Here is a 26,045-nt window from a genome sequence, read left to right on the forward strand (position 1 = left end):
TCTACAGTGATAGAAATGGCCCTTGACAACCAAGAATTTAAAGTGCAGCTAAGGGACGCCTGTGTGGCTCTGTCTGCTAAGCATCTGCCTTTGGCTCAGGTCCTGACGAGAAGTCTGCTTGTCTCCCCATCCCCCTGCTCGTGTGCTCTCTCTCAAATAAAATCTTAAAAAAAAAAAAAAAAGACCCCTAAAGCCTCAGACCATTATGACAGAACTCAAAGTCCAGGATGATCAAGTCCAGGATGATCTAGTCTCGTCATCTAAATCAGGTCCAGGGGTGGATAGGGCTCTTCAAGTACAGATCCTCTGGTGCAGACAAAGTATCTGTTGTCCGCACTCCTAACTTACAATGACAATAAGGGTAGCACAGTTGCAATAGACACCCCAGTTAGGAAAAAGGAGCAAGATAGGTCATCAGTCCATAGCAATTCTCAAGTTCAACCAGGAACACATGGCCGTTTCCCTTCACTCCAGGAATGTTCTCCCTAGGAGTGACTTCTATGGTTCTGTGGTTCTTGATTCCCCCTGCCCCCGGTCCTTGGATTCTTCACTCTGCCTTCTGAAGCATCCATATTTTTATAAAGTGCCCACATTTAGAGTTGAGTAGCTTTCTCAGCCTGCTTCCAAACTATAGGAGGGCTTTGGTGGGGGTTCCAGGGACTTCTTTTAATTTTCAACAGTCTCTGTACCATTTGACCCAAGCTTGTATAATTCTTTTAAAAATGGTACAGGTTTTCTGTGCATCAAATTATAATCTACTTTATTAGATAAAAATTATACCTATACATTTCTTTCAGCAAGGTTCCTCTTATCCCTTAGGCTATGAGAAAGCATCTTAAAGATTCTTAAAAGTCCTTTGAGTTTAGTGGAAAGAGTGTAAGAATCGTGGCTTTATGATTCCCAAAGGGCCAATTTTAAGCTGAGAGGGTCTTTAAGACATGTCCTTGGCTTCTTAGAAGTTCTGTAGTTGGGACACCTGGGTGGCTCAGCAGTTGAGCATCTGCCTTCTCCCCAGGGCGTGATCCTGGAGTTCCGGGATCCAGTCCCACATTGGGCTGCCTGCAGGGAGCTGCCTTCTCTCTCTGCTGATATCTCTGCCTCTCTTTGTGTGTCTCTCATGAATAAATAAATAAAATATATATTTTTTTAAGTTCTGTAGTCTAGCTCAGAGGGTATACAAAGTACCCCATTACATTTTTCTGAGATCCCAATAAAGGGTCTTACAACCATACCTCTGAACTGGTCTTGACCTTGGGGGCATGTTTTAGTGGTTGTGCTCTGGCATTCCTGCCGGGTTTTCATTTTCTTTGAGCATATTTTGTAAACTGGGATTTTGGGGATGACCAAGAGTTGTATTTTCTAAAACAGTAATTTTGGGGTTGGAAATGTTTCTTCTGTATTCTACTGGAAAACCTAACAAGTCTTCGTTCAGTTCATCTATTTTACCTTATCATACACAGTGAAAAGAAAACATTTGGCACTTTCAAAATACAGCCCAGAATGTTCCTAGCCACACCTACAATTTTATTAAGAATATTCTCATCTTCCATATTACTGCAGGTAAGAATGTTGCCAAACATTGTCATTACATAATATGGGTAATATTTTCATCAGTCTTTAATAACAGTGTCCTCACTGTCTGCCCAGACACCATTTGCAATCTCCTTGAGGCCCTTCTGGCCTATGCTAGCGACGAGTCATAAAGCCAATGTCACGTGTTTAAGGGTTTTTGTTATAGCAATGCCCTACTTCCAGTTACCAATTTTAATTTCAGCTCTAATGATACTGCTAATAAAAATTCAATGGGTGACGGGCACTGAGGGGGGCACTTGACGAGATGAGCACTGGGTGTTATTCTGTATGTTGGTAAATTGAACACCAATAAAAATAAATTTATTATAAAAACAATTCAAGGCATTGAGAAAAGAAAAACACCCTTAATAATAGTGCTAAGATAATAAAAATTCACAAATTTGCTAATGGTCCTCCATGCCTGTCTATATCAGAGTTAGTCTTTTAGCAATAATATACACAGGAGTTACACAGCTCAGATGTGAATTTGTGTCCAGTGATGAATTGGTCTGTAAAAATTAGTAAGCCAAAATCAGGGCATCAAAAAATATGGTTTTAAGGGATTCTTCTGAGATTATTTTCTGTTAAAGATATTACATTTTTCTCTGTTCTCCCAATCACCTTTAAAGCTCAAAAATGTGAAACTATCTTGACATTTTCTGTCTTCTGCCTAATCACCCATTACGTTCTCTAGATCCTACATTTACATTATTTCTTGTTAACTATCCCATCTACTCCATGCCTTTGACCTTGGTTCAGATTCAGCTCTCCCTTTGTCTCTCATCTGATCTAGTTCAATAGCCTCCTTTTTTCCAGTCCTGTGCTCTCCCTATTTCCCCTTCTCATCATTCATTCACTGCACATGCACTATAAATAGCCTGTAGACATTGGATGAAATAAAAATGGTCCTTTGAGGAACTCAACCCTACTGGCCAAGGAATTTTCTTTAAGCCCAGGTTGACTTACTTTATTCACAATTCAAAAACAGTAGGAGACAGATCCTCTTCCAGAATCTAATCCAGGATTCCACGTTGCATTTACTTGTATAGCTCCTTAGCCTATCCAATCTGTGACAGTTCCTCAGTCTTTTCTTGTCTTTCATGATCTTCATATTTTTTATCAGTGCTCATCAATTATTTCATAGAATTTTTCTCATTCTTTTCTGTCTAATGTTTTTTTCATGATTAAGTTTTGCATCTCGGGCAAGAATACCACAAATGTCATGTTATGTCTTTTCCAATGCATCATAGCAAGGTATATGATGTTGATATGTCTTAACTACTAGACATGTCAACCTTGATCACTTGGAAGTAGTGTCTGTCAATGTCCTCCATTGTAAAATTACTATTTCTTCTTTTGTCATCTAAAAATACCTTGGAAAAGACTATATTAATGTACTATTTCTCCTCAAACCTTCACCCAGTGATTTTAACATCCTCCATGGATCTTGCTTGCAACAATTGTTACTGTGACATTTGCCAGATGCTGATTTTGTATAGCCCTCATTCCCTCTATATTTATTAATCAGAATTATTCTGTAAGGAAGAGCTGGATCATTTTGCCCATCTATTTATATATTGATACAAGTATGGGCTCACGGATATTTATTTTATGGGTAAGAATCAAATGCTATATGGATTTTGTTGCTTATATTTCAATAGTCACCTTTTTAAAGACGTTTTCTTCTTGAATTATTCTAACTGGATATTATCATGCTCTTCTATGAACCTGCAGAGCATTTCATCTGTGGCCCTCTTATGTCACTCCCTACTTTAAGCCTTACATGGTAGATATTTATGCATATGGCCATTCTCATAACTCCTACCTCCATTTTATGCACTGGATTATTGAGGTTAGAGATGACATATTACTAACCTTCTATTCCCTCCACAGTCAATGTACATTACAGGAGATCAGTAAATATTTGCTGAATTAAATTCAATTGGATAAAATATTTTTGGACAGGACAAATTTTAGCAATACTCCCAAGAGACTGACACCGTTGTCTCACTCATTTTTACACCCCCTTTTTTATCTCAAAGTTTCTTTGTCTTTTAGTTCTTAAATATTTTATTACTTGTGTCCCTATCTCTCAATGGTCTAGAATATTTGTGTTTCAAAAAGGGGAAAAATGCCTTTCTTTAAAATTGTTAACATAAAGATGGGAATTCAAGCAGGAACATCACAGTTCAAAACCCAAGTGAACACAAAACTAAATTAGGTACAGATAAAGACAAAGGACTAGGAGAAAGCAACTAAGGCATGGACCCTTGAAACAATCAGTTATAGGCAGTAGAATAATAGCCAGGGAGTTAATTTCTATGCAACTAGAACATGTGGAATTTGAATCTTCTCAATTTCTGACCTGATTCTCCTGACGCACATACTTATCAACTGTCTATATCACATAAGAGGGTGAGGATTGTGTCCAGGTCATATTATAATATAATCTATGTCAATCTGTGTGTGTGTGAGAGAGGTGTCTATACACACATATGTATGCAGACATTATTCTTTATGTCTCCATGGTATTAGTGTTATGGAAGACTAATAACATAATAACATAAAGACTAATATTTTAATTATTTTATTTGAAAGCACATACTAAATACTTATTAAGAGCATAGTTTGAGCTATCGATGTTGAGAAAAGACAGATATGCTGCCCTCCATGTAAGTTCTCCAATTGCGGTCATTTTTGTGTTATTTTAAAAATATAGAGCTAGTTACTGGTAATCTGGGGTTTGAACCCAAGGAGTCCAATCCTAGAGCCTAACTGCTGATCCTAAACTGCTTCTTAGTATGAGTTTATCAAAATGTTAAGTGTTCTTTCTGAACCACAAAAATAATTTTGTGTAACACAGCTGGACAATTCTGTATTTGTGATTTCCTAACAGCTGGGTAAAGTATATAAGTAACTATAATGCAGAGTAAGTGTTACCTACAGTGAGGATGGGACTACAGTAAATTGCTCCAGGAAATAAAGAGAAGAAAAAGAGCATGTCCTGCTTGGTAAATTATAAGATTTTGTGGAGGGGTTGGCATTAGAACATTTGATTTGTATGTAGAGACATGGACATGACAGGGAACATTCCCAGCTGAGGGTGTGGGGAGTAAAGACTGTGTGTGAAATGCAGCACGTAGATAATTTTGATGGAGCACCCATCGTGCGAATGGAAATAATGGGAAATGAGGTTGGCTAGGTCCTCTACCAAAGCATCAAGGGATCTTCCATTTGGTAATGTTTACTGTGTTAAGGAAAATAAATGAAGCATCTGGAAAAATGCCTAAAAACCTAAAAACATATCCCAAAGTATTTTGAGCTGACAATGTTTTAGATTTATAGATTGAGAGTTGAACTGATCAAGGTATTTATTTAAATTCAAGAATATTAAAGCTTGAATTTGGGTAAACTACCACCAGGTGGTAGCAGATATGCTGATTTTTTTTTTTTTTTTTTTTTTTATCCAGTCTAAGTGACTTGATTTAAGCTAGAAACATGTGCACGAGAGCCAATTCCGAATTCTGTGATCCCGGCTTTTATGTGTTTAAAGGTTTTGTTGGTATAGCAGATAATTACATCAAGGCCCAGATTTGTATAAAACAATTTACTTCTAGCAGCACAGCAGCAGCCTTACTTAGAGAAACAATACAACATGTTTCTTTGCCAGACATTTTTATTCTTATAAGTGGAATGTACGAGGATACAAACTGATCAAACGGAATGGTTGGATATTACTACTCAGAATATAATTTCAAACAAATTAGAAAATATAATATGTTTATCTGGAAGTCTTGTGCTTGAAGGAGTGAGGCTGGAAATTGGGTTAATTAAGATTGAGAGAGATTAAGGAAAGCCTCAAACTTGGTTTATTCACAGATAGTGGGTGGAATCTAAAGGGCTTCAGATTGTAGGCAGATCTGCCTTCAAAACGCAGCTATTGTCTTCTTTATCATCTAATTTAATCCTCCCAACAGTCCTATGAAATAGAGAGTATTATCCTTATTTAAACTTCAGGAGACTGTTGCTCAAAGAACTTAAGTAATTGCCTGATTTATTTGTCCAAGTACAGAACAGATTTGCTGTTTGAACCCTCATCTGGTTTCACTTTCAGAGCCCCCTCTCTTCTCAGTACCCAAGAGCTATGTGCTCTCCCTACTTCAGAAATCCATTGTGCACTGTCCTTGTTGAAGCAGGGGAGGTGATGCTCTTTTATCCCAGGTAATTAATCACTGCATTTTCTCCACATTTTATTATGGAAAACTTCAAACATACACAATGTTTAAAGTTCACAGAGCACCTTGCATTGTCTACCACATAGATTCTACAGTTGCATTTTACCCTACTTGATTTATCACAGACCTATCCATCTAGTCCTCTCCCTATCCAATCATTGACCCAATGCTATATGCATTTTACAGTAAGTTGAAGACATCCGCCTACTTTACCCTTAATCGCTTCAGCATGCCTGTCATGAACTAGAGATCAATATTAATTTTTAGGTCTGTTAAAATTCTGAGATAAACTTTGCAAAGAAATGTAGCAATCTTAGGTGTATCACTCAATAAACTTCAGACAAATGCATGCCAATTGTGCAACCCAAATTTCTCTCCAGATACACAATACGGCTCTCAGACCATAAAGTTGTTTTATGTCCCTCCCCAGTCAATCTCTACTCCCTCCATCAGAATGTTCCATCTTTCTGTTTTTCAGTTGGTTGTTTAATCATAGGTTAATGTTGCCTCTTTTTATAATTTTATATAAATGAAATGGTATGACAGTATGTACTCTTGTGCAAGGCTTTTGTCACTTGACATGTTTTTTGAATCATCCATTTTCTTCTTTGTATAAGTAGTTTATTCCTTTTTATTCCTGTTGATGGACAGCTGGACTGTTTTGGGTTTTGTCTCCTGTGAAATAAAACAGCTGTGGATATTCTTATACAAATATTTTATTTCTTTTGGTGAAGACTAGGGAGTGTAGTTTCTGGGCTTGGGGCTAAGTATGAGTTTAGTTTTATAAGAAACTGCAAGAACTTTTACCAAAATGTTGTACCACTTTACACTCCCACCAACAATATATTAGAGTTCTGATTGCTCCATTTTATCATCAACTTGGCGTTGCCCATCTTCTTAGTTTTGTTCATCTGGGGAGTTTGTATTATTTTCTCACTGGGGAAGAGAGCCATACCTCATCAGCTTGAGTTGGACCCTCAATTCCACTTGAGTCGACTTCCAGTATGAGCTTTCCTTACATTTTTTTGTCACAGCATGGTAACATTCCCCAACTTCCCCATTCATATTTTTTTTCAGCTTCCCCATAACATTTTGTTTCCTGGGAATTCTCTGATTTCAACATCTTCTATTTCCACACACTAGCTCTTTTAATGACTCCTCTTTCAATGCAATAGATTGTCCCTTTTGATTAATATGACTCAATTACAATTGTGTTAGCAGGTCAGATAAAAGGATCCATGTAGGCAAGCTCTTTATAATTCAAGTTGGACAGTACTTAAGTAAAGAATTCTGCTGACTGGGTGACAGGCACTGAGGAGGGCACTTGATGGGATGAACACTGGGTGTTATACCATATATTGGCAAATCAAACTAACTAACTAAATAAATAAATATGCCCAAGATCACACAGCTAAAAAGTGAAATATATATATATATATATATATATATATATATATATATATATATATATATATAAAGAATTCTGCTAGACATTTCAGTAGGATTTCAGGCTCAACATTTGTAAGTTACGTAGGCAGAAAAAATTTTAAAAAATAAAAAAAGTGAAAAATAAAAGTTTTTAAAAAGTTACATAGGCAGGAACTGCTTTTATTTGCAATGAACTTTTTGGGCTTGAGTAGATGTAGAAAGAAGTAGAATTGTTTTATTGTGAAGTTGTGATTGGCAGTTGCTTGATCAGGTAAGTTTGACGTTATGTGGAAAACTGGTAAATGAAAGAGTAAAAGGTGATGAGTAGCAGGTTTTGTTTGTTTTAATTTGGCAAGACTCAAATGAGCAGAAGAGCAAAACTGAGGGATTGCCCATGCTAAGCTTTGTGTTAATTTGATTGTATTTGTAACTCATTGTGAGTGACAGAGGTTCTCTCTTTCTTACCTGCTTTCTACTTATGAAAGGAAAATCTGCCAGAAGGCTTCTTGAGAGAGTATTACTGAAGTTTGAATATTACTTTTTTTTAGAGTTCTATTTATAATTTGTCACACTGTATATTCCATCAGTGATGAAAGCAGTTTTAACCGATTCCAAAAGGGTAGATACCCCTGCTAAAATCAGAATTTCAAAAATGACATTTAAGGGAGATTTCATGACATGCGCTTTACAGTTAGAAATGCTCAAGGGAGGTATTAGCATATATGGATTTCTATATTCACTGGGGAGACATTTCTCAACAACTTATACTTACGTCCACATTCATTAAACAAAAGAAAAAGAAAGAAACATGAAAACTTCTTGGGCTGAAATCCTGACTTGAAGTCAAGAGAAAATCTTACCAGCAAAATAAAAAAGAAATTAAAATTGAATGACATGGATAATATAAGTTGCAAAGCTAGGAGATAAAAGTAAATGAATTCACAAAACAATGCTTTGGATATCAGAGCGATCTCTTTCACTTTTTAGCTGTGTGATCTTGGGCAAAAATTTTAAATTCTCTGAGACTCATAATGTGATTTTTAAAATGAAATAAAATGAGTAAATATTCAAATATTTGAAATATTCAATACAGTATTATAGTCACCACATTGAACATTACCGCCTCATGACTTAATTTATCTTGTAATAGGAACTTTGTGCCTTTGGGATCCCTTTCACCTGTTTTGCTCACCCAAGACTTCCCCTCTTCTCTAACAACCACCCATCTGTTCATTGTATTTATGAGATTGGTTTCTGCTTTGGTTGTTGTGTTTTGGCTTGGTTAGATTCCACATATAGATGAAATCATAAGATCTGTGTCTTTCTCTGACTTACTTCATTTAGCATAATGCCCTCAAGGTCTATTGATGTTGCAAATGGCAAGATTCCATTCTTTTATTTATTGCTAAGTAATGCTCCATAGTATTTATATGCTACATCTTCTTTATCCATTCATCTATCAATGAACGCTTGGGTTGCTTCCATATTTTGGCCATTGTAAATAATGCTGCAATAAATATATGGGTGCATGTATCCTTTTCAACTCATGTTTTCATTGTTTTGGGGAGTGGGTTAAAACTCCCAGTAGTAGAATTGCTGGATCATAAGGTAATTCTATTTTTAATTTTTTTTTTTTAGAAACATCCATACTGTTTTCCATAGTGGATGCACCAATTTATATCCCATTAACAGTCTATGAAGTTTTCTATTTCTCCACATTCCGCTGACACTTGCTATTTATTGTCATTTTGATAATAACTATTCTGACAGGTGTGAAGTTATATCTCATTATGGTTTTGATTTGAGTTTCCCTGATGAGGAGTGATGCTGAGCATCGTTTCACATGGCTGTTGGACCTCAGTACATCTTTGGAAATAGGTTTGTTCAGGTCCTCTGCCCATTTTATTTCTAGGAATTTTATGGTTGCAGGTCTTATATTGAAATCTTTAAATCATTTTGAGTAATTTTTTGTATATGGTGTAGGATAGCAGTCTAGTTTCATTCTTTTGCATATAACTGTCCAATTTTTCCAGCACTATTTATTGAAGATATTGTCTTTCCCCATTATATGTTTTGGTCACTTTTGTTGAGATTAATAGGTCATATGTGTATGGGCTAATTTGTGGGCTGTCTATTCTCTTCCACTGATCTGTGCATCTGTTTTTATGCCAATGCCCTATTGTTTTCATTACTATGACTTTGTAATGTAGTTTGAAATCAAGGAATATGATGATGTCTCTGTCTTTCATCTTCTTTGTCAAGATTGCTTTGGCTGTTTGAGGTCTTTTGTGGTTCCAAAGCATTTTAGGATTATTGGTTCTATTTTTCTAAAAAAAATGGCATTGGAATTTGATAAGGATAGCATTGAATCTGTAGATTGCTTTGGATAATATGGACATTTTAACAATGTTCATTCTTCCAATCCATGAGGATGAAATACCTTTCCATTTTTTGGTGTTGTCTTCAATTTCTTTCATCAGTATCTTACAATTTTCTGTGTACAGATCTTTTACCTCTTTGGTTAAGTTTATTCCTAGGTATTTTATTCTTTTTGATGCAATTATAAATGGAACTGTTTTCTTAATTTCTCTTTCTGAAAGTTTGTTGTTTATAGATAGAAATGCAACAAATTTTTGTATAGTGACTTTTCCTTTTTAGTGTTTATTCAATTCCAGTTAGTTAACATACAGTGTAATGTTAGTTTCAAGTGTACAGCATAGTGATTCAACACTTCCATACATAACCTTGGTGCTCATCATGACAAGTGCACTCCTTAATCCCCGTCATTTATTTAACCCATCTGCCCCCCCACCTCCCCTCCAGTAACCATTAGTTTGTTCTCTGTATTTAATAGTCTATTTCTTGGTCTTTCTGTCTGTCTGTCTGTCTCTTTCTCCCTTTGTTCATTTATTTTGTTTCTTTGGATGACTTTTATTTCTTTTTATTGCCTTAATACTCTAACTAGGACTTCCAATACTATGGTAAGAGTGGGTATGGCTGTCTAGTTCCTGATCTTAAAGGAAAAGCTTTATACCACCGGATATGATGTTAGCTGTGGGATTGTCATATATGACCCTTATTATGTTGAGGTATATTCCCTTTATACCCACCTTGTTGAGAGTTTCCATAATAAATGGATGTTAAATTTTGCCACGCGCTTTTTCTGTATCTATCAAGATGACCATATGATCTTTATCCTTCATTTTGTTAATCTGGAATCAATTTGGTTTGCAGATATAGAGCATCCCTAGAATAAATCTCACTTGACCATGGTTTTATGATTTTTTAATGTTTTTGTTTTTGAAATTAATTTTCATAAAGTGCATAGTGTATACCTTTTAGCATCTGGTTTCTTTTGTGCAAATTTATGTATGAGCAATTCATTCTCTTATTCCATCAGAGGCTGGGTTCTCCAAAGACAAGTGCTGAGAAGTAGTTTGGATTGCAAGATACTGCTTAGTGTTCTATATCTGTGAAAGGAAGGAGAAAAGAGGATTGGACAGAGAAAGAAGTTAAACTGTGAAGCATACTTGACAAAGCTTCAAGTGAATAGTGACCATCAGAGTGTCCTGTGTTGTGCTAAAATGTCTAAGCATTTATACCCCTCCCTCATTCAGTTCCCAAGTATGGGTTGTGGAAGGGCAGGATCTACATAAAGCAAGTTGTTGCAATTAGGGAAGATGCTGAAAGAGGTGATCTGGGGAAGCTGCCTACTGACTCTATTATTTGTGACTGGTCAGCCAATTCTAGGGAAGGATTTAAAAAAGAAAAAAAAAAAAAGACTGAAAATAAAATACCTGAAAGTGGGATTAATATTGCACTCCACTGGGATAAGTGAAAGTTTCTCTTTCAAGTTCCTCTGTATATAAAAACTATATTTTGAAACCTGGATCTTGACAGCATATCTTGGTAACATATTACCATATGTTTTCTCATATTACCATATTTTTGCTGTATAATATTACATTGCATAATCTAGCTTTACAGAAGGTCTTAATTTCTGAGAGTTTGTCTATAGGTTTATACTTCTTCAATATTACCTTGGTTCTTAATTTTTTTTTTTTAATTTCATCTCCCTGTGTATTTTAGAATTACTGGCTGCAAAAAGCTAGCACCTAGGAGAGGACCTGTCCGGGAAAGAGTACAGGAGTTGATGAAGATTATGAGCTGGATCCCATCAGGAGAAAAACTGATACAGTGCACTTTAACTTCTGTCATCACTGAACTCTAGCACAACTTAAACTTCTTCACTGGCAGGTTAGCAGACCCATTATAGGAGGGTTTGGTTTGTGCAGTGAATATTTTGCAATTTTTGTAGTTTTGTATAGTATTATAATGCATAGGAATATTCAGATAGTAAGAGTTTGTCTACTAAAGGAAGCCTGAATTTCATATACATATATTATACACACACACTTCTATCTCTACATTTTTATTGTATGAAGTACTTATTATGTTAGGAATATAATAAGGTGGTGGTTAGTAGTACATTTTATATTTATTCTGGTAACATAGCTTTGGTGGAAACTGAACAAAATCTTACAGAACCCAAAACAATAATGAATGTAGTTAGCCATTTCATGCCTCAGTGCCTACAGCTAAACATGTACTAAGGAAAGTAAATGATAGTGCAGACTTCCTTTCTACAGTGTCATTTCCAGTTGGGGAATGTAATTATGCTTAATTGAGTTGAGGCACATTATTACACTGAATCATGCCTCTCTTGATTCTAAATAAGAAATCTGTGATATTTTATAACAGTGGAAAAATGCTTTCAATCCAAATGGAGAAGGATTTTAGTATGGCAGCCAATGTATGTTTAGCCCCGATTATAGACAATTAGGAAGGATCTTTGGTATTATAGAAGGAACTTCTGACACTTGATTAAAGTATAGGTCAGGTAAATTTTAAAATGTATGTAAAGTGGGATCCCTGGGTGGCGCAGCGGTTTGGCGCCTGCCTTTGGCCCAGGGCGCGATCCTGGAGACCCAGGATCGAATCCCACGTCGGGCTCCCGGTGCATGGAGCCTGCTTCTCCCTCTGCCTGTGTCTCTGCCTCTCTCTCTCTCTCTCTCTCTGTGTGTGTGACTATCATAAATAAATAAAAAAAATTAAAATAAAATAAAATAAAATAAAATAAAATGTATGTAAAGTACACAAAAACCTGTGCAAATGATATGAATAGTGGGGGGAAAAAAGGAGTTAGTGATAATGAAGTCCTGAGTTTCAGTTCTAAGATCACGAATCACTAGCTATATTTGGAGACTGAACCCAGTTACTTCATCAATGAAACAAAGTTGATCAAAATGCACCTAGAAGCTCTCTTCCCACAAAGCTTATAAATGTAGGTACAATTCATACTTAAAGAATGTGTCCTGAAAAATGCATCATCATCATTCACATTACTCAAAAATACATTTTTTGAGGGATAATGTAAATGTCATATGATAGTGTTGTTTTTGGTAGAATGAATACCTGACTTCTTCATTTCTTTTACATTGTTTTTCACAATATCCCCTTCTTCTTTTGTATTCATAATTATGTCAATTGCATTTTAACTCTAAGTACACATCAACAAATGAGGCAAGAATATAGTGGGGGAAAAGACAGTCTCTCTCTCTCTTTTTTTTTTTTTTTTAAAGACAGTCTCTTTAACAGATGGTTCTGGAAAAACTGGACAGTTTCCCATGCATGTAAAAGAATGAAAGTGGACTACTTTTATATACCACACACACACACAACAAATAGATTAAAGACCTAAATATGAGACTGGAAACCATAAAACTTCCAGAAAAAGCATAGGCAGTAATTTCTTTGACATTGGCCATAGAAACATTTATCTAGATGTCTCCTGAGGCAAGAGAAACAAAAGCAAGCATAAACTATTGGGACTACACCGAAATAAAAAAAAAGCTTTTGCACAGTAAAGGAAACCATTAACAAAATGACAAGGCAACTTGCTGAATGGGAGGAAGATATTTATAAGTGATACATCTAATAAGGGGGTAATATCCAAATTACATAAAGAGCTTATAAACTCAACACCAAAAATCCCAAGTATGCCAATTAGAAAGTGGGTGGAGAACCTGAACACACATTTTTCCAAAGAAGATATACAGAGGTCCAACAGACATCTGAAAAGATGCTCAGCATCACTCCTCATCAGGGAAATGCAAATCAAAACCACAATGTGATATAACTTTACACCTGTCAGAATGGCTATTATCAAAATGACAAGAAATAACACTGAGTAATATAGAGAATGTGGAGAAAAGGGAAACTTCATAGACTGTTAATGGGATATAAATTGGTGCATCCACTATGGAAAACAGTATGGAGGTTTCTCAAAAAATTAAAATTGTGATCCAGTAATTCTACTACTGGGAGTTTAACCCCCCCCCCCAAAAAAAAATGAAAGCATGAATTGAAAAAGACATATGCGCTCATATGTTTATTGCGACATTATTTACAATGGCCAAGATGTGGAAGCAACCCAAGTGTTCATTGATAGATGAATGGATTAAAAAAAAAGATGTAGTATATATACAATGAAATATTACTCAGCCATATAAAAAGAATGAGATTTTAGCATCTGTGACAACTTGGATAGACCTAGAGAGTATAACACTGTGTGAAATGAGTCAGAGAAAGACAAATACCATATGATTTCACTCATATGTGGTACTTAAGAAACAAAACAAATGAGCCAAGAATAAAAGATACCAACAAGAAAAACATACTTTTAACTCTAGAGAACAAACTGATGGTTACCAGAGGGGAGGTGGGCGGGGGAATGGGTGAAGTAGGTGACAGGGATTAAGAGTATATTTACAGTGATGGTCACTGAGTAATATAGAGAATTGTTGAATCGCTACTTTATCACACCTGAAAATCACACCTGAAACTGGTATCCCAGTGTATGTTAATTATACTACAATATAAATACATGCATACACAGACACACACTGACGTACAGAACCCATGTTCTACATGAACTCACTAGTTGTGACTTTTTCGTGTGAAGAACAGCGTATAAGTTTCAAATCCTCAGCATTCTATTAGGTTCCCAGGCTTAAGAGTGCTCAACACACCCAGTTAATCAGCTTTGATAATCACGGAGCATAAGGGGAAGCATTAACAGATTAATTGCTTCATTTTGCTCAGTGATTTCATGCGCATACATTTAACAATGCTCCCCCATCTCCCATCTGCAGCTAATCATTCTATAGCTCTGGGTTGACCTTTGGTGCCAATTCAAATTTTGGAAGTGACTGGCTTTCTGGTCATGTTGAAAAGAATTCTGAGGCTCCCTTTGGGCTTGGAAGAAAAATGCAATGTAATCAATAAATGACAACTGCTGTAGGCATGGAGGGAAGCTGTGGCCACACGTGTGCTACAGATTGGCCATTCCTACTGCCTTTATTACTTCATGAATCACAGTGAGTGTAATGATTTTTGACGTGGAAAATATGTCATTATCACTTTTTGGATACATTATATATCATAAATTATCTTAATAGTCTTTGGCTTTATCTTAACAGTCTTTCTGCCATCCAGCTGGAGTGGGTCATAGGTTTATAATCATGGCAACACTCTACCTACCACTCTCTGGTATAAGAGTCCTGAATGCCCTAACTTTATAGTAAAGCATTGTAGCATTGAGGCAATTCAAATATTCCATTTTCTTCTCAACAGGGTTAATGTCTCAAGAGTCTCATTCTTTTCCATATACAAAAAGAACCCGAACCCAAAAAACCTTAAATAGCGTTTAACATTTCTTTAACGTCTCTCTAAGCACCAATTGTTCCCTGAGTACTCTGAATACTGCTTCAGAAGCAGAGTTGCCAAAATACACAGGTGCTAAAGAGTTAGGGTTCTATCTGTTAAAGTAAAAAGACCCAATTCCACGAGGCTTAGTAAATACACATATGCTCTGGGACACAGACAAAATCCACATTTTCAGACCTCCCATTCCTTAATTCAAAGACCATCTTTGTTTTCTAACAGCTGGATTAGAACATAGCAAGAGACCATTTTTCTTCAAGAATGAAGAAATTTGAAAAAAAAAAAAGTGCTAAGAAAGCACACCAACAGGCAAGCAAATCACAATGACAATAAAAAGCAAAATATAAGGGACTTCAACAGACACATTATACCTAATGGCTTGCTCTAAGCCTAGTGTGGGTTATACAAAAGACTCAGCATACCCTCAAGACATATATGGTGTTACTGAGTATACAAAATGTATCCCCCAAATTATTGAGTAATTAAAGACAGAATTACAAGCCAGTAAACAAGAGAAGAAATGGTCCACCATTAATGGTCTACTTTACATAGAAATAGAAGCTGCTACAAATACTTGCAAATAGCTCGTAAATAATGATATGTTAAAAATCGAATGGAGTTTCCAGGGTTCTACTAATGGAGACTTTTCCACGTTTGTGCTGATAGCATGGAAGTTAACAGTACAGGTCTGGGAAATAAAACGTGGGTTCCAAGTAGGACTCCCCCAACTAATGTTCTTTAAGTTACTTGGTTCTGAGCCTGTCACTTCATTTATAAAATGGACATAATAGCAGTATTCAAAGCCCTAGAGTCTTCTGCACACTAAATGAGGTATTTAACACAACTAACACTTATTGAGTGTGTACTATGTATAAGCCACTCGGGAGCCATGTAAAATAATACCAACAAGGCAAAAGTCCAGCGCTCCCAGAGAGACGAGTCTAGTGAGAGCTTCATTAACTTACCTGTTCATTTAACAAACATTCATTACCTGTGCGCCTGGAGGAAGGGGACTGTTTTTAGCAACACAGATAATAAGAGGCACTGTGAACGCCCAGGTAAAGAGCCATCATTTATATTCAGGTTATGATGATAGATTCTTAAAAGAGTGGGTTTTAAATATATTTTGGAAGTAGGATGAAGTGGTGGATAGTACATGAAACCTGATGGATGATAAAGGGTCGAGTCTAAAGAATTGTAGTCAGGTGTCTGGCTTGAACAACAGGGTGAACGGTTCATTTGAAGTGTATACAAAATGCTTGGCACAGTATCTGACATACGTTCAGCGTGCAATCAGTGTTAGCTTTGGAAAGGTCATGGGTACCATGTGCTTCAAGAAATCAGTCCTTCTTGGGAACCTTGCTTTCCCTGGCAGTGCAGCACCGTTACCTAGAAACTTGCTACCCAGAGGGAGGCCAGTGAAACAACAGTGCCAGCCTCACCTGGGGGGTGTGAAACCGGAGCCTCAGGCCCTTCCCCAGATGTAATGAATTCCAGACTGTACTTTAAAAGGATGCTCAAGTGATTCTTATGACCATCGAGCGTGCGATGTCCTGGCCTAGTGCAGTGTTACTGAACCTGCGGTCTTTTCTGTGGGTCTATAGGGGCCCACTTCCACATCAGCCATTCTTTTCCTCTTAAAGCACGTAGAACGTCGCTTATTTGAGGCCACTCTATCAATAAAGATATGCATGGTTAATCCTCTAGTTATTTTTATCGAGTATCTGCAAATTTGGAAAGGATGACTTGTAAAGAAACTTCTATTTCCTAAGACTGACTTTTGATGAATACCACATAAATTACCTGGGGTTCTTGCACAGTATTCCAAGTATCTCAATGATTGACAACATTTGGCGAACAAGCCTAAGGTTGCCAAATGGCACTCTAATCAAACATGCAGTAAACTTATTTTAAAAAGTTTCCTCTGTTCTTTACAAATTCCCTGATTATACATGTGAGTTGGGGATATAATTATTTCCCACAGTATAGTAATGAGTAAAATACAGAGGGAGGGAGACTTTGGCTTATGAGAAAGAATTTCTCGAACTGCACATCTAACATGGTAGCATTTAGCCACATGTGCTTATGGAATGCTTGAACAGTTGGACTAAGAAACTGAATTTTCAATATTACTGAATGTCAGTGACTTTAAATTTTAGTTTAAATGCGTACTTAACAATTGGAAAATTTTTAAGTAGGTTTGTAACCGCTTAGAATCTACTTTTTTTAAAAATATAAGCTTTATGAAATTAAAATACATATCAAATATCTTTGTAAAAAATAGCCATCCAACTTGAAATGGGTTAAGAATTAAAAATACACAATGGAGGGGTACCTGGGTGGCTCAGGAAGCTGGCCATCTGACTCTTGATTTTTGGCTGGGGTTATGTTCACAGGGTTGTGGGCATCGAACCCCATGGGGCTCCGCAGTCAAGGGGAAGTCAGCTTGGGATTATTTCTCTCCCTCTTCTGTCCCTGCATATGTGTGTGTGCACATTCTCTCTCTCTAGCTCTCTCAATAAATAAAATCTTAAAAAAATACACAATGGAATTAGAAGGCTTAGTATCAAAAATATAAAATAGCTTCTTGATACCTTTTTTATATTTTCATTCTGGAGTGATATTTGGAGTATGGTGAACTAAATATATTAATAAAATTTTCACCTATTTTTGTTCGTCCTACTTTTTAAAAACATGGTTACTAGAAAGTTCAAAATGATTTTAAGTGGCTTGCACTGTATTTTCATTAGAGAGCGCTGACCTATAACAATTCAAAGGTGAAGAATGGTTTCCAGAGACCATAAGCTTACCATTCCTGGCTGTATTGGGGTTATTTATTGGGTTCCTGAGCCAGTTGAATTCTCAAGTCCTCAGATTTCTTGGTTCTGTTTCATTCGTTCAGCATTCATTATCGGTCATCCACTATGTGTCATGGCTTTGCTAAGCACTAGCCCCTGACATCAAGACGAAAGTGCAAACTAGTTTAATATAAATAATATTATAATTGGTATATATAAACCATGGTGTTAAGAATGTCAGAGAAGAGGGTGCCTCAGATCAGTAAGTGTCCAATTCTTGGTTTGGGCTGAGGTTATGATCCCAGGGTCGTGGACCCCTGCCTGGGGCTTCGCGCTCAGCAGGGAAGGGAATCTGCTCCCCCTATACCAACCCTGCACCTGCACACATACACTTTTTCTCCAAAATAAATATATTTTTTAAAAAGTGAGAGAAGAAGCATGACGACCTTCCTAAGGAGTTTGTCATTTTAGTCCATATTTATAGGATAAATAAGTTTTATAGGCGTAGATGGGGAAGAGGGAATGTTTATAAGGATGAAAAATAAACTCAGAAATGGCAGGAGAGGACTCGGAGTATTTGTGGAACTGCATGTCCGATGTTGCCGTAACTTAACAGGAGGTTGAAGCCAGTTAAGGAGAAAGAAATGGTATCCTGACAGATCTTACACACCATTTAAAGGGCCTCAGCAGTGTCTGGGTGGCACAGTTGGCTCAGCCTCTGACTCTTGGTTTGAGCTCAGGTCCTGATCTCAGGGTGGTGAAAGATAGAGCCCTCCTCCCGACCCCACTGGGCTTCACACCCAGCACAGAGTCTGCTTGTGACTCTCTTTCCCTCCCCTTCTGCCCTTCCCCCCTCTAAAAAAATAAATCCTTTAAAAAAATGAAAAGGTCTCAGATTTTACTTTGTGGGCAACAAGGTCACTGACGATTCTAAGTGTGGTGATGGGATTGTAAGAGTTGGGTTTCAGAAAAGTCATTTTGTTGATTCTGAGGAGAATAAACCAGAAGCACTTTGGACTGGAAGGAAAGACGTGTAAGCTACGGCAGTGTCCTGGCTGGAAATGCCAAGGCTCTGAGCAGAGGCACACGGAGAGGGCAAATGACTGCTGAGGGAATGACCCCAGGTGGGAAGGTGCCTTTTACCAGGACACAGGAGGGAGAAAAATCTGGAGGGATGATAGTTCAGTGTTGGGCATTTGAGATTGAAATACCTATGGGACATCCACACGGAGAGGCCCACTAGATCATTCTGCGTATTATCAAATCAAAGAAAAATGCAGAGGAAAACAGGAATAACCTTAAAAGTTTAACCATCAGGGAAAACAAAACACAGTATGATTTTTATCTTGAAATAAATTAGGTCTTAAAAGTATATTATGTACTTGGTCTTGCTTTGCAAGCAAGGAAATTTAAGAGGAGGTTTATTCTAATTACTGTTCTATATAAGCAACTGCTGAGAAAGTTATAGGATAGGAAAGCATGGGCAGTGCCTTAAATGAACAATGTCAGCGCAATGGTTAAGTAAGCAGTGACATGTACTATCTTTGGAACATAATGTAGACATTGAAATCATATTTCAGAGAATATTTAATCAGTAAAATATTCATGATATGATAAGTGAAAAAACAGGATACAAAACTATGAGCAGTGCAATCTTAATTTTGTCTAAATAGTATTTAATTATAGAGAAATATGGGCAAGAACTCTAGGGTGTAAGATTACAGATAATTTTGATTTTCCTCTTGCTTTGTTTTTATTAAATGTTTTACACTGAAAATTTATCAAAGACTAGGGAGTAAATGGTTTATATAAAAAGTATTCAATTCCGCTGAATCTTAAAAATTATATTACTGAGTTATAGACAGAAATAAAACAAATCTGTTCGACATCTCATTTTGCATGTGAATAGGATACACTCTCACTTCCTGCCACTCTTATCTTGGAAGTAGAAGGGTTCACTTATCTATACAAAATATACATGCTATTTGCACATTATAGGTTTATTGTCCAAAATCAAGGGAAACCTTTTAGATTGTCATTCAAACTGGGACAATTTGGGGCCAATAATTTGCTCACTCGCTAGATTGCACAATTCAGGTTTGAAGGTCATTCTTGATGGGTTATTCTCGATGGGCTGATACAACAGGAAGAGAAGGCAAAAGTAAAAATATGCCTGTTTCAAAATGAATTTATATACCATGTTGGCTTTTCTGGAGTTTATAAAATTCCATTTGAAACTGAATGACGGTGCGGAGTACATTCTATTCTGACCCTCTAATGAATTTTATCTTATCTTCTAAACACTAAAATGGAAACCTTTAAATGATAGGCATTTTCCAGGAATAATATGTGATGCCCTAAAGTTGCTGTATGACTGATGGCACGTAGTTTCACAAAGACTGACGTGACTCAATCATAGAAATAAAGTCCTTTAAACAGTTAAGATTTGTGCCAACTTCTCGTATTAATGAAAGAAAATGTCTAGGTGGGGAAAACAATTCCCTAAAAAAAGAAAAAGGCAAATATAGTGAATGCTACAGAAGGCATTAAAAAGATCATGTCTCCTCTTTGTTGAGTAGCACTGTTAAGAGGTGACAAAGGAAAGGAGAACCTGACAATCCATAAGATCAAACACATAAATTTACGCATGGTACTTTTCTTTTTTGAATAAAACCCAAATCATAAGATTCTTAGCAGCTTTCCCAGGTAAGTGGATCAGTAACATGTTAAGCTCACTTTGTGACTTGCTTTCACCAAAGTATCTTGAAAATGATGACCAAAAAGCTTATTAAATATTGCTTTGAATTTCAGGATGAAGTTTTGGTGGTATTGGGATTAACGGGTGGAGGGAGACTATCATTTCCAGGAAGGGAGCCAAGCACTCAAAAAAAACTTATTTCTGTCAAACTTTTCAAAAATCTGAGCAGCAGCTCTCCAAATGAGAAACCTGACAAAGTATCTAAGCATTCTTGCTAACTGTAAAACTAAGAATTTCAAGTCTTGCTATCCATCTGTTGAAAATTTCATTAGGTGATCCTGAAGTAAATCACAAATAAATGCATAGGATAAACCTAACTCACCTTTGAAACGTCTGATGGGTCCATGTTCCCCTCATCCCTGTAAAGATCACCCACCAGGGAGTTAAAAGTATAATTCTGTCCTTTTAACAGGTGAAATAAGTTTACAGTAGCTTTGGAAATAAGTTTTTCCCATTTACTTTGATAATGATGTTTCAAACTGCGTATCCATTCAAAAGCCCCTATCAAGAATTAAACAGATTTAAACACCACATGAAGGCACGAATGCCAACTTTTTGTTTTTATATTTCATAAGCAAATTTAATTTTTAAAGGTGTGCTGGGATGTCAACTGAGAGAAAGCTCTTGTGGCAGGGACCTCATGGCGGGCATGCTGGGTGGAAGACACAGCAGGGAGAGAGGACACCTGGATTTGAATCCGCATTTTGTCTAACCAGTTTTCTGACTTAAAAATGAAGAGCTGATCCTCGGTGGCTTCATACCTTCCCATAGATGATGTTCCCAAGAGCTGATCCTCGGTGGCTTCATACCTTGCCACCCCCATAAGGTCTAAACTTCTAGGGAAGGAACTCACAAATGAAAATGATCAACAAGGACATTATAAAGTCCCTGTAGGAGACCATGACTGTACTAATGATATTATAATGTTCTCTAATGTGCACCAAGCTTTGAAAGTATCCTGATCCAAAATTCCCAGATTGTGTTTGTTTTTTTTGTTTTTGTTTTTTATGACAAGGTAACTGGTACTTAGCAAGCTGGCCTGTGGTTCTATCCACTAGAGGACGGCCATAAATGTGCATACACATATAATAGTCGTAGCATGGCTCACTGGAATAGAAACCTATGTTGAGGGGCACCTGGGGGGCTCCGTCAGTTAGGCGTCTTCCTTCAGCTCAGGGTATGATCCCAGGGTCCTGGGATGGAGCCCCGGGTCGGGCTCCCTGCTCAGTGGGGGAGTCTGCTTCTCCCTCTACTTCCACCCCTACCTCACTTGTGTGCTCTCTCTCTCTCTCTCTCTCCTCTCCCTCTCTCCCCTCCCTCTCCAATAAGTAAATAAAACCTTAAAATAAAAAAAACCTATGTTCCAGAAAGATGCTGTCCAAAGAAACACATGAATAAAATAAATCTTAGGGTCAATATTCTAAATAAAACCATAAGCATTATTAGAAATTGGTTATGGAAATTGCTAATCTAGGCACTATTTACATACCATAGGGTGTAAATGGGCAATTGCTCTGAGGCCAGCTCTGCTGCATGGAGAAGGAAAGGCCCCTCCCCTGCTGGTGAGGTGACTCGGGGGCCACTCGGGGCTGCTCCCATCCCAGGCGTGGGCTCGAATCTCCTCGGAGGTACTGTGTGTGGTTTCTGTGTCTGCAGCTCAGCCCTTGTACTTTGTGTACATTCAACACTTGTTAGTTCAACGTAGGCACCCCCTGGGCTTGGTGCCCTGTACAGCCACTTGTTGGTTTTTTTATTTTTATTTTTTTGGTAAACTCCCTCTTTCAGACTCTGTTGGTGTTGTCTTTGTGGATTCAAGACTTTCTGAGGACCTTAACATCCTAAATTATGTATTTAGCCATCTCCCCTTTCCAGACATATTTTTGTCTTTTCCTTTACTGCCTTTCTCCACTTGAGAACAAGCCAGGACTCCTTACTATGCTCTTTAATACGATTTCATCTCCAATTCCTTCTTTTTCGAATTGGCTTTTGCACAGGTAAAGTAAGTTTGCTTGCAGGTGCACTGCCTGAATGTGTACCTACACGTAAATGTCTTGATTTTGCTGAGACTCGCTTTCTTGAAGAGCAAATGGGGATACTCTCGGTGTCACAGTGTGGTCAAAGATAAAACGAGATGTGATATTTTAAGTACCTGGTACAACCTTTGGTTGACTTTTAACAAATGTTAGTTCTGTGTTGTTTTTTTTTCCTCTGATAGGCCTAAGAGTGTGTAGCTGTATTACCTTCTTATTTATAGATAGGAATTTATGGGAGGAATTCTGTTAAAATAGACTGCTTATTGTAGAGTGGGTCATATTCTCTCCTCTACAATAATACACTACTAAAGAAATAACCTTAATATCATTAGGAAATTGTAAGCAATAGTTGCCTGCTCTAGTAATAATAATAATTAGGAGCCTAAATTTTCCAAGAGAACTAGAATAAACATGTGTCTGGTGTATTAACCTAATTTGGTAAAAAATATTTTTATCTGTGAATTTGTAATAAATTGGAAATATTTTGAGTTTTTTGCGATTGCGACAAACTTCTCTCTTTATAAATTATTCAATCACGCTGTGATTTTCTGCAATTTAAATGTTCATTTTGTTAGAATTAGCGAGTATTGTCCTCCTTACTCCCATGTGATGAGAGGGAAACAACTCCAGTGTCTGAATCATTTGTCCATTAGTGTCAGTAAAATAAACCCATGGCTGAAATATAATTAAGAAATTAAGTGTTTGAATTCGAGCAAAGGCAAAATGACAGGTTGGTATTAGAATAACTGCTGACAAAGCATAGATGTAGTGCCTGTGACCAGTATAGACGTGGCATTTTATCATTTTCTGGCTCTATAGGTGAGTGGGTTGTCTGAAAAATCCTGATTCCTCTTGTTCCATCATGAGGAATGAAGAGAAGTCTGGAAAAGATCCTGCCAAGGGCCTTGTTTCTATAGGAAGGATCAAATAGCACCAACAGGCCTACAGAGGCCCATGAACAAGGGTACTCACTCAAAGTGCAGAAATAGATTTTTTTCTTCTACTCAAAAGGTGCTCTGGGCTGTAGACTCTCTTGCTCTCTCGCTCTCCCTCTCCCTCCCTCCCTCTCTCACTTTTATTCAATGTTTCCTTCAAGAATGGCTTCTTCTTAGACATAAGGGGACTATAAAACATTTTTCAGGGAAATGTCTTTTCTGGGTAAATCCAATCACATGACAGAGGATGTAAAATGTGTCTGACTCGAGCCAAAGAAAGGAGCTTCCTAGATGCTCTCACAGCAGCCAGGCAGACACGCAGAGTGCACCACAACAAATCTACAAATGTTTGAATGGCCCAAAATACAAACTAGATGCTGAAAAACCAAGATGTGAATGATAAAGTGAAGAATAGCGGGGTGTTTTTGTTTTTGTTTTTCTATGAGGGGAGGCCTATCACCAAGAATGTCTAAAATAGAAGACAAGGGAGCACCTGGGTGGTTCACTCAGTTAAGCATCTGCCTTTGGCTCAAGTCATGATCTTAGGGTCCTGGGATCGAGCCCTGAGTCTGAGTCGGAGCTCAGACTGAGCCATTAAATAGCACCATGTACATGTGACTATTCTTAATGGAATTATTAAAATTCCTACCATGCATGCTCAGAGGAGAGTCTGCTTCTCCCTCTCCCTATCCCTCTGCCCTTCCCCCTGCTTGTGTTCTCTGGCTCACTCTATCTCTCTTATTTACTCTTTAAGTAAATAAAATCTTAAACAAATAGAAGGCTTGCTTCCTCCTTTGATACTTCGTTAATACACCCAGGGTTAAATGCCTTACAGCCAGGCTGATGGGGACTTCACAGTGATGCCTTACCCAAACTTGACAGCTTTGTGCTTGCCACTTCTAGTGCCTTCCACACCTGCATTCCATGCCCACACTTATGTCCCCAAGCCTTTGGTTGGTTGCTTCCTCTTCCTGGAATATCTTTCTTCCACTTCTGGTGAACTATGACTCAACCCTCAAGACTGACTCAAATGTCCATTTTGAAATCAGTAACTTCCTTGGAATCTCTTCTCTTTATCCAGTAGCAGAATTAAATTCTTCTCTCCTCTGGATGCCTGGGACTCTCACACTTGCCCAAACATGGCACTTGACACATCACATACTAAAAAATGTATATGGTATCACTAGTGCCATTTGTATTACATTTCCTTGCAGGTGTCCATCTCCTGTGAGCCAGTGAATTCTCAGCTCTTCCTGCCACCCTTCCCCACTTTTTTTACAGTCCAGGGCCTGAAACATAGTAGCCATTAAACAGCATCATGTACATGTGACTATTCTTAATGGAATTACTAAAATTCATACCATGCATGCGCACAAAAGTCAAAAGCCTTCACAGGCAAATAAAATGGTTAATTTTATTAATTAACAGTTAATTTTAAGTGTTAATCTGCAGTTAAAAAAAACAGGGCTGTCCCATCTTTGTAGAGATTTGTTCTGGGAGGATTTGTTAATTTCCTGATGAATCATTAAGGTGCTTTTAGCATATCAACATTGAATCGGTTGAGCTTGGCAAAGTGGTAGATTTATTTTCTTCTATTTCCCAAGCTAATAGTTGTATTTGTTTTATTTTTAAACATTTTAAAGGAGTACGTTTACACATGCATATGGCTATATTTGTTGGCTATGAACTGTTTCTTAGACTGCGGTTTAAAAGATAGAACTGTGGGAGAATTATGGGAGATAAACATTGCAGATGCACAAAAGTCCAAGGGAAACATGTAAATTAAAGTGTCTTAAAAGTCTGCCTTTATTGGTAGATTTGTATAAGCTGTGAAGGGATGTAATTTTTTCTAAAGATTTATTTTACTTTAGAGAAAGAGAGAGAGTTCATGCACATGGGAGGAGGAGCATGGGGAGAGAGAAACCCAAGCAGGCTCTGTGCTGAGTGTGGAGCCCAGTGCAGGGCTTGATGTCACGACCCTGAGGTTATGACCTGAGCTGAAACCAAGAATCAGATGCTTAACCAACTGAGCCACCCAGGAGCCCCTGTGACGTGACATAATTTAATGATAGAAAATTAATGTACAGTTTCTCCATAACTAGAACAACTCAAAAATGGAGTGGGTTGGGAAATACTTAGAAGAGATAAGAAAAAGTTGAGAGAAAGTCAGGTTGACCAGATGGCTACATGTAGGAAGTAGACTGAGGAAAATCCCTTCCAACAAGTGTGTATGGATGTGAGCAATGGGACCCTAGACACAATGAACTAACATCTTAAAATATCCAAAAGCACAAAAGATGGTTGAGATTTTGACACCATCCTCACCATTTTCTTGCAAAAGAGGGATTCTAGCCTTTTTTGTAGGAGAAGTAGCTCCTTCCTTAGGTTTAATGGGAAAGCCTGATCCGGCTGAAAAAGGCCTCTTCAGTCACTCATTATTTCAGAAACAGGAGATCTCCATGGGAAGGGCTGAGCTGCAGCTATGGAGAGTGGATAGTTCA

The 26,045-nt window shown here is 37.4% G+C and overlaps 1 long non-coding RNA gene across 1 annotated transcript in view; it reads left to right on the forward strand.

Moving 5' to 3' along the window:
• Positions 1-26,045, forward strand: part of LOC140613809 (uncharacterized) — a 218,525-nt gene that overhangs the window by 107,007 nt on the left and 85,473 nt on the right. Inside the window, exon 2 of the long non-coding RNA XR_012014700.1 lies at positions 11,325-11,492. This is a non-coding gene — a long non-coding RNA (uncharacterized lncRNA). The remainder of the gene's footprint in view (positions 1-11,324; positions 11,493-26,045) is intronic.

Source organism: Canis lupus, chromosome 22, assembly GCF_048164855.1.
Source record: "Canis lupus baileyi chromosome 22, mCanLup2.hap1, whole genome shotgun sequence".
NCBI lineage: Eukaryota > Metazoa > Chordata > Mammalia > Carnivora > Canidae > Canis > Canis lupus.